The following is an 8,421-nucleotide window of genomic DNA, read 5'->3' as shown; positions in this document are numbered from 1 at the left end:
TAAGAATCCATGCTGCTCATGGGTAGACCTAGCTCTGTGAGAACCAAATCGGCCAAAAGAAGATAGAAATGGTACTGCGGGTTTGTAGACAAATCTTAAACCCTGAAAACCACCTCCCAGGTCAGTAGACAGACATGTTCATATTCAGACAGCAACAGCCTCAACTGATTCACTAGTGACAAGTAAATAGAATACAGTTAAAATGAAGGTCAGGATCCTAGTTAGATGATCTCTCTTAAATGGAGGGAGCTGTACTACCCAAAGACATGTCCTCACCTGATGGGAATGCTCTCTACGTACTGCTGAGTATTGTGGAAGCATTAACCTCCCGTGGCTACTGAGCATCTGAAATGCCACCCATAGCTGCCTTAGCAGACAGGGTGCTTCTAGAACAAGGAGTGTGTTCAGGGGGATCTGGATAGCACTCTCTGTAAGCAAGCATGGCTCTGAACTGATTTGGGTAGAGAAGACAAATCCAAGAAAGGCTGAGTCTCCAAGATGCTGTGTCTGAGGGTCAGTATATACGTTTCTACCTAGTAAGATACGGAGTACTGGCCTGGTGGGCAGAGGTAAGTCAGAGGCTTTTATGGACGTCGGAAGTATCTCCTGTATTTCTTTGCTCCTGTTACTACCCATATCAAAGCAAAGGGCCAGCAGGGAATTTTTGCTCCCTCTCTAACCTGAGAGGCACTTGTACTTTTTGGGTTTGTTCTATGAATTTTAAAGCTTAAAACTCTGTCTTGGAGTGTACCTAGATTAACAAAGAGGCCTAAACAGCAGAGCTGTAGCTCTCTGTATTTATGAAGAGATAAGTAACTGTGTCTTATGTGTCTCCTTACTAGCAGCCTTCCCTTCTCCCACAGAGAGACCAGGCCTGACTTCCAGGCCCAGGGAACTCTGGAAAGTGGATGCTCACTGCCCAGTTCCTGCGGTTTACAAGCCCTTCCTTCTGGAATAATTCGAGAAAGGCTACAGACATGTGGCCTGCATTCTACACTAGGGCTGGTGCCCCTTCTGACATGCTTCCAAGGCAGGTTAGGATCAAACACCAAAGAAAACACAAGAAAACCAGAGGGAGGGAGCCAAGGAGCACAGAAGGCATGATCCTGCTAGGAAACAGAGCAAAGGGTGAAAAGTACAGAGGCTGACAAGCAGAGCCTCTTCAAACACTGCGTCCATGTTCTGTCTGTACGTGGAGATAAAAGGCCTTAGAAGAGACTATTTGGATAAGGAGTTTTCGGAACCAAATGTTCTTTGTGGCCTTATTTGGGTCCTTATATGAAGTAAACAGTTGAAAGAAAAATAATTCTAAGAATAATAAGAAAGAAAGATAACCCGGCTATTAGTGATCCTAAAGAATGGTGATGTACATCCTCAAGAAAATGTCCATATTCTTTAAAGATCTATAATAAGATGTAAACAAGTTCTAGATTTTGTTTTCATTTAGTTACCACCAAGAGAAAGAAGCAAAGGAAAGAATGAGAAAAGTAGAAGTGGAGAAGAAAGAAAGGAAGGAAGGAAAACAGAAAAGAAAGATGGAATTAGGACCTATCTAGATAAGTAGTCAGTTATGTGTTGCTTTGTTGTCTTGCTTTGTTGTGACACTGTCTCAACATGAGAACCCATGATTCTCCTGCCTCTATTCCCTGAATCCTAGATTACAGGTGTCACCACGAAATTCCTGTTTAAATAGCAAGTGTATCTAGACCCTTTTGTACAGCATATTGCCATATTTAAAACTGAACCTTCTGAAAACACCCCCAAGTAGGCACCACACAAGATGCTGGCTCCTAGTGGGAGCTACCTACAGGTATTACATATTCTCAAATCAATCACTTGACATTTTTACAACATCACAAAATCTACACCTTTGCTCTAGCCTAAATCAACAACAAAGCACCAGCCACGGCTGCGTATATTACAGAAGCCTTGTAAATCAGCAGTTGCCTTAGGCTCCAGAGGCCTCCAGATGTGACCAGCTGTTCCAAACAGTAAAATCTCATTAGTTCAATGTCCAACCACTCACCAGCTAGGTTCACTTCAAAGTCACAAGAACCCAGAATCCAAAGAGAGAATAACCAGAAAACTTTTGTGTTTTTAAAAGCTCATTAACAAGCTGAGAATTTGACTTCTTGTCAATAGGTAAGATGAAGTAGCAGGGCATTGCAGGGGCTTCCCTTCTCCTTTACATTTATGACAAGACTTTTTGTTTCCTCTGGTGCAAAAGATTTGCTAGGACTCTGTGCCCTATGATAGAGGTGAGAAATTAGATGTTAAAGTCATTTACCAGAATTTCAACGATGACTGTTTAGACGTCCTGAAACTCCAGCTAGGTGTCCTGTTGACGAGAGCACCAGGCTAGGGAGAGGGCATTCAGGAGCCTTATGGAAGAAGAGATGTGCTTCATCAGCATTTTAATAAAATCAGACAGCAGTAGTCATCCAGGAACTCGTCACAATGAACTGACATGGTTCTCGGCAAGCATGTTGGCCACCAAATCCACTCTGACATTTATCAGATGCTGAAATGGATGGGGGATGAACATGGATGCTTTTGTTTTGTTTGTTTTGTTTTGTTTTGTTTTGTTTTGTTTTGTTTTGTTTTGCTTTGCTTTGTTTTGTTTTTACTTTTCTTGGCTTGGGATTGAGAGCTTTCACTTCAGCCCACTACATTCTGAGCTTTGGTGAATGGCAGATGGAGAAGATGTGGCCTCCAGTGCTCCTTTACTTTGTTCGTGATTCTCATCCACCTAAGGAAAAGTTTCAGAGATTCCGGGGACTGGGTGTATTAGACGGAGGGTTTATGGAAGGAAGGGAGTCACGAAAGAGACTGATGAGGCAGGGGGTAGGAGACAGTGAGCTTGGTTGTGTGTCTCTCACTGTTGACCAGCAGTAAGTGTCTCTATAATGTATGTATGCCACTGTGCAAAGTCCACTAACTGGAAATAAATCTGGAGCCAAGATTTGGAAAGGGCTACCCATCTCACATCTGGACAGATCAATAAGCCCTTCCTCAAATGTGTTGTCATGCAGGCCCGTGCACAACCTGCTTCTAAGGCTTGTCTCGGCTCTTAGTTTATGCTATCATTGTCAATGACACCTGGCAAGTCTCAGCTTTAAATACAAGGAAAGCAAGAGGGATCCCAGAGCCCTGGCACTGTTACTCTTCCAGGGGAAGGAGAAGAGCCGTGTATGCCAGCGAGCTTAGTGGTTATGATACCTTGCTATTCACATGAACACTGTTTCTCAGTTGCAAGGTTTCACTAGACAAAGTTCACTGGAAAGTATCGTCTATTTTGTAATCTACATTATTTGTATAGGAATCCTGTTGTTCATAATAGGTGTCAATAGATATTGTTTGGATGAATAAATGAGGTTACTCTGGATTAGCCTTTTATTGGCAAAGGTAAGCTGGTTTGTTTTACAAGGTCAAGTGTGTCCAAGTATGAATTACTTAAGACAATGCATTACTTTTCATGACGCTTCTCTCATAGGATAACATTTGATGTCCTGTAAAGATCATATTGATTTGCTTGTCATGGGAATGTCAAATACAATTGCCACAACAGGAACAAGCTGAGTACATTCTGTGTTCTCTAAATAAAGAACACCAAGCCCAGCACAGAAAGCCACTGTCTAAAAATTCAGCTGAAAATTCCTGTAGAACAATCAGTGCTCACTGGCAAACTTTCCAAATTACTAGAATGGTTTTGGAAACCAGACCAGAGACAACATTTATATATAAAACTCTGCCAGGTTCTCACATACGCTTTTAACATCACCCTCTATATTTGGGACAGATGAAAGGGTAATTGGAGGCCTGTGGAAAATCTGAGTAGTGGGGTTACACATTCTTCTTTGCTTCTCACGTATCTCCCACATTCTAGAAGGGAAGGAAAGTGCTTATGTAATTCCATGCTGCTGTTGGATCACTATGGTTCCCATGTTCCACTAATCACCTCAGGCAGGTCCGGTGGAGATTCGGGATCTTCAGCCAAGGGAACCACGGAAGTCACAAGTACCTCGCCCCCAAACCCCCTTCAGTCTGGACTGAGGACCAACCATGCATACATCCAAAAACCCCAGGTTCCTCTTTTCTAACCCAATGATGTGCTTAACAGGAAAGAGGAAATGAAATTAAACAAAAACAGGCTTTTAAACATACTGTAGATACTGGCCAACATAAAGCCCCCCCCCCCCAAACTGTTAACATCCATGATTGCATTCTTGGTAAAGAATCATCCAAAATAGAAGCTGTCAGGAAAAAGACACATTGGACCAAGCTATTCCTTGAAAGGGAATTCCAGCCTGGAACCAAGTAGCTACAACCTGCCTTGCAGTAGGAAAGGACAACCCAACCCCAATATGGGCCATGAATCTACCAAACAAAAAAAAACCTATTGCCATGCCTACTGCCCAGCTTACAGAGACAAGAAGGGCTGAGCAGAATCGGAGTCATGCAACTCCATCCCCAAATGTGTCCTGCATTCCTCTATGGAGATTTCACATTTGAACACTTTACGAAGCAGGCTTCCAAACCAGTGCTGAACTCCAGAATGTGAGCTGACCTTTGTTTGTTTGTTTGTTTGTTTGTTTGTTTTTCTGGCAGGCATGCTTTCTTGGGGCCAATAGTATATCATCTACTACTCTGCTACTTTGTTATCTATTTGCCTATCTGGGGCCTGAGTGATTAGCATCTTTATCTACACCTATTACTTGAAGAATACCTAGCTTTTCTGGCTTACATTGCCTTGGTTGCTTGTTTTTTGTCAATTTAACACAAGTCAGAGTTATCTGGGAAGATGGATCCTCAGTTTAGACAATGCCTCCATGAGACTGGCCTGTAATAACTATACCATCCATTTTCTTGATCAATAATTGATGTGGGAGGGCTAAGCCCTCCTCTTGTATAAGAAAACAGGCTGAGGAAGCCGTGTGAAGCAATTCACTAAGCAGCACTTTTCCACGGTCTCTGCTTCAGTTCCTGCCTCCAGGTTCTGGCCTTGAATGCCTGTCTTGACTTCTCTCAGTGATAGAGTGTGATCTGAGCATTATAAGCTGAAATAGTTTCTTTCCTCTCCAAATTGCTTTTGACCATATGTTTTAGGACAAGAATAGAAACTCTAAAATGCATGAGGTGTGGATTTGAATAGGAATGGCAGCATAAGCCCATATATTTGAGTGCTTAATCATGAGTGAGTGACACTACTTGAGAAGGATTAGGAGATATGACTTTGTCAGAGGAAGGTGTGTCACTAGGGGGTAGGCTTTGAGAATTCAAAAGCTGGAACCTGACCCAGTGTCTATCTCTGTACCTATCTCTGTCTGTCTCTGTCTGTGTCTCTGTTTCTATGTCTGTTTCTGTCTTTGTCTCTGTCTTTTTCTTTTCTCTCTCCCTCTCCCCACACCTTTCTTCTCTCTTCTCTCTCTGCCTGCAGACTAGGATGTAGCTCTCAACAACTTTTACAACACCACCATCCTTCCCACCATGATAATAGACTAAACCTCTGAAACTGTAAGCAAGTCCCCTAGTTAAACGCTTTCCTTTATAAGTGTTGCCTTGGCCTTGTCATCTCTTCACAGCAATAGAACAGTAAACAGATACATGTATACAAAGCTCTCATGTCTATTGTTCCTAACATCTTTTCATCAGTCACTTATAAGTTTTCCTGTAAATGTATGTAAACATATAGAATTCACTCACATTAAGCTCAAGACTGACAATGAGAATTAACTAGTGTCAAGTCACTCATCTGACACTAACTTTGAGCAAGGGAGAGTGGGAGGTATTCAGTGTTTAATTCTCTAAGGTTTTCATATTGACAAATGTACAATAGAAATAATAAATTCTATCTGATAGCATTGTCTGAGTTTTGAAGTGTTAAGGACTATGAAATCCTACAACTTGTTCTGGTTGTTTAATTCACTAAACTCCAAGAGGGAAAATGTGTTGTATTTAAATTTTATTTAAAGTTCTCCTTAAGGTAGCTGGGAATTTCCTTTTAGATATTCAGATTACATATTTAGATTATTGTGCTTTCCTGTCCTCTTGAAGAGGCACCTATGGTGACTTTATGAAACTGATGGTCACTTCATTTTAGAGTATCGTATTCTTGTATTCATTCAACAAACATTTTTAGGCACTTATAGTGTGAAAGTTACTGTGTCACACTCTCAGAAGATAAAGGTTCTCCAAAAACCTTATTATTCTTCCAAGGCATAGAGACCCCTAAAGTAAACAGTGTGTGTATAGATCCATGGGGCATGCCAGGAGGAGCTCCAGCCCGAAAGGACAGAGAATGTTTCAACAGGTCAGAGAAACACTTTTAAGGAGAGGAAATAGGTCTCCTAAACGTCATTTTGAAGGTAAAGGTGCTAAGTTTGCCCACATATGTACTGAATTGGTGTGTATATAACATGCAATGCTTTTTAAAAAAGATGTATTGTCATTTCTCACACAGAAAAGAAGTACCCCAAGGACAATGACAAGCCTGTACACAACAGGCTTTTTCTCTCCAATACCCAGTACAGTACCTGGAATGTTTTCAATAAATGTTTATTGAGTGAATAACTATTAATAATGAATTTTGTCATGAAGAGAATTCCAAGCAGTGGCCATAAGTCAGTCATTGATTATAGGCAGATCTGTTTAATTCCATGGTTTGGCAAATACAGAATTTTTTAGCTTGTTCCATTTTTAAGTTTAATTTTATTTGAAACAAACTTCCTTGTCTCCTCTGATTGTCCTGCTCCATGAACTTCCAGGCATACCTATATTTGCTGAGAGATAACAAGGCTTCGAGGTACACATTTCCCTTTCTCACCCTGTTTCTTCTGCAGCTTCCCAGCTGAGTGGGGCTTCCTTTGCAACTTCTTGGAAATGTGGGAGTGTTTCCCAGGGCTGTGCTGAGAATTAGCCACAGTTGGAAAAGCACTAGGAGAGATTTTGATGAAAGTCTCCATGGGCCTACAACAGAATGCAACAGAATGTTTAGAAAGTCATGTAGCTTGGCTCCACTCTTCAGATTGGCGAGGCTCTGTTCTAAAGTGACTACTGTGCTTCCATTCCAATGGATCACAGTCCAGTGCTGGTCACAGCACGGAAACAGTTTGAGTGGGAAGAGACTGGAGAAGAGCCTGGAGGCTGCTCACTTCAGTCTCTGTGCTAACCTGGGGGCAGGGGACACACCAATATGGTAAATAGCTAAATGAAAAGTGAGATTCAAAGAGGCTGGGGGCAGATAAAAGAACAGTGACTGCTCTCCTTTTATGGCCTACTTAGGATTGAACTGCCCCCCCCCTTTTCTCTCAGCCTTGTTTATAGATGTTAAATGACAGTGAGGACCCTTTTATTTTTAAAAAGGTTCTTAATGGAGAATTCATTTGATCATGGTTGAGAGGTGATTAAAGTTAGGTCAAACCTTGTGATCTCAAAGTCATTTTAATTAAAGATCCTAACATTTGTCCCACAAATGTGGAGTGTCAGAGAATGGTGTTTTCTTTAGAACACTTAATAACGTCATATTAACAATACCTTACATTCAATGATATTTGGAACTCTGCATGTTCATATTATGAGCTATTAGATACTCACTGTGCCCTAGCAAGGTCATAAACCCAATATTTTAATCCCCATATTACAGATAAAGCAATAAACTCAGTATGAAAAGGCAGATGAAAGTAACCCCTGGACTTTCTGTCTTAGTGGTAGCCTGGATTGAAATGGAAAATCCACGTGTAGGGAAAAAGAAACAAATCAAACTCACTAGAGTCTAGTTGGCTGATTTCAGAGACTTGGTAATTTGTGATAGAGATGTTGCACACATTTTCATTCAATTCTGCCCTCAACACACATGCACACGATCATCCCACACTACAGCGTATTTCTCCCAATCAGGGCTACAAGAACTTGGAAACAAAACAAAACAAAACAAAACAAAACAAAACAAAACAAAACAAAACAAAAAAAGCAATGGTCCTCCAAGGTTAAAATGGCCATCAATTAGGTTTTTTTTTTTTTAACCCACATTGTTATTCATTCATTAACACAAATACTGAGACCTGCTATGAAGAAGGCGAAGCAGGTGCTATGTGAAGCACTATTCTAGGGCCTTTAGAAACATTAGAAACCTTATGGCATTTACTGGCTCAGCACAGAAGTAGACAAATAGCACTGGGCTCTGTTGCCTGTGCACATTCCTGCAGAAACTCCATGGGAATGGCCAGTTTGATGTGTTTGAAGTGCGTCACCAGGGCTTAAGCTCACAAATGGAAAGAGCCTGTATGTTTTGAGTACATCAAGCACTCGTCAAGTGTTTACAAGAGTGACTGCCAAGATCCTCCTGCACGGTGCAGTTGTAATCCTGTGATTATATCCTGGAAGAAGCACCCTCGGACTTCCAGCTATGAACTTAGCCCACGG

General features: G+C 41.4%; 1 long non-coding RNA gene across 1 annotated transcript in view; it reads right to left on the bottom strand.

Moving 5' to 3' along the window:
- Nucleotides 1–6,767: 6,767 nt before the first annotated feature.
- Gm39596 overlaps nucleotides 6,768–8,421 on the bottom strand; it is a 99,135-nt gene continuing 97,481 nt past the window's right edge. Inside the window, exon 4 of the long non-coding RNA XR_865192.2 lies at nucleotides 6,768–6,966. This is a non-coding gene — a long non-coding RNA (predicted gene, 39596). The remainder of the gene's footprint in view (nucleotides 6,967–8,421) is intronic.

The sequence above is a fragment of the Mus musculus genome, chromosome 1 (genome assembly GCF_000001635.26).
Source record: "Mus musculus strain C57BL/6J chromosome 1, GRCm38.p6 C57BL/6J".
NCBI classification, from domain to species: domain Eukaryota; kingdom Metazoa; phylum Chordata; class Mammalia; order Rodentia; family Muridae; genus Mus; species Mus musculus.
Note: the sequence above shows the minus strand (reverse complement) of the source record. Positions and strands in the feature narration are given on the sequence as shown.